We start from the raw sequence: 920 nt of genomic DNA, 5'->3' as shown, positions 1-920 counted from the left end.
GTACAATGTTTGATCTATAAATAAGTCTAGATAAACACGTTGTATGGATACCGGGTGGTATAATTAACTTCTCTTAGTATTTATCTTTAATATCAATTCATTATAACTAGTGACAATTCATTCAAAGAACCACGATTTAAAAACAAAATAGTGACTGACAAAATATGATACGTAGTGTAATTTATTGCTAAAAGTCACTGAAACAACATAAGAATATGGTCCACTTTGTGTTCCATAGAAATTTTCTGCTGACACTGAATCCGCTAGTTGATCACGCGACTTCATTCGTTGGATTATATTCTAGCAGACGACATGTGGAATTCCGATTATCGCTCGGGATTATAATAAAATTCGGTCGATAAAAAATGGTGACGTTTGGTAATAAGTGAAATCCGCCATTTTGTATTTGTCAAAGTATACATTAATACATTTTACCTTGCTTGAAACTACTGGATTCATTCTACTAGCTGATATTGTAGAGAAAACCCATGTTTATTAAAACAAACTAATGCGGAGGTCGCGCAAGGTCGCTCACGTAAATTATTAATCATTTCCGAAAATCCACGAATAATAGGTTTCCACGAAATTAGGTTACTCGACTGTACACTTTTTCTGGGATCTGTGATATGCACGATTGAATTCCTGCAGATGCCAGATCATAAACATCTTTAAAAGTGTTTTCAGGCTTAACATCAAACGCCATGTATGGCAAAATAAGTTTCTGGTGTGACCTAATTTTGATTACTAAAATCATTTTGGTAAAAAAGACAAATACAAATATTAATTCTAGCACTGCATCGGCCATGCCTATTTCTGATAATTATCAACTTCCGGAATTTCGATGCGTTCGGTCGTCGAGAAAACGTTCTTGCTTCAGCGAAGGGCCTAAACTACTGTACGAACTCACTGCTGAACATGTC

Source organism: Lottia gigantea, assembly GCF_000327385.1.
Source record: "Lottia gigantea unplaced genomic scaffold LOTGIsca_4133, whole genome shotgun sequence".
In the NCBI taxonomy this organism is placed as follows: domain Eukaryota; kingdom Metazoa; phylum Mollusca; class Gastropoda; family Lottiidae; genus Lottia; species Lottia gigantea.
The sequence above is the reverse complement of the archived record's forward strand: the minus strand, read 5'-3'. Positions refer to the sequence as shown.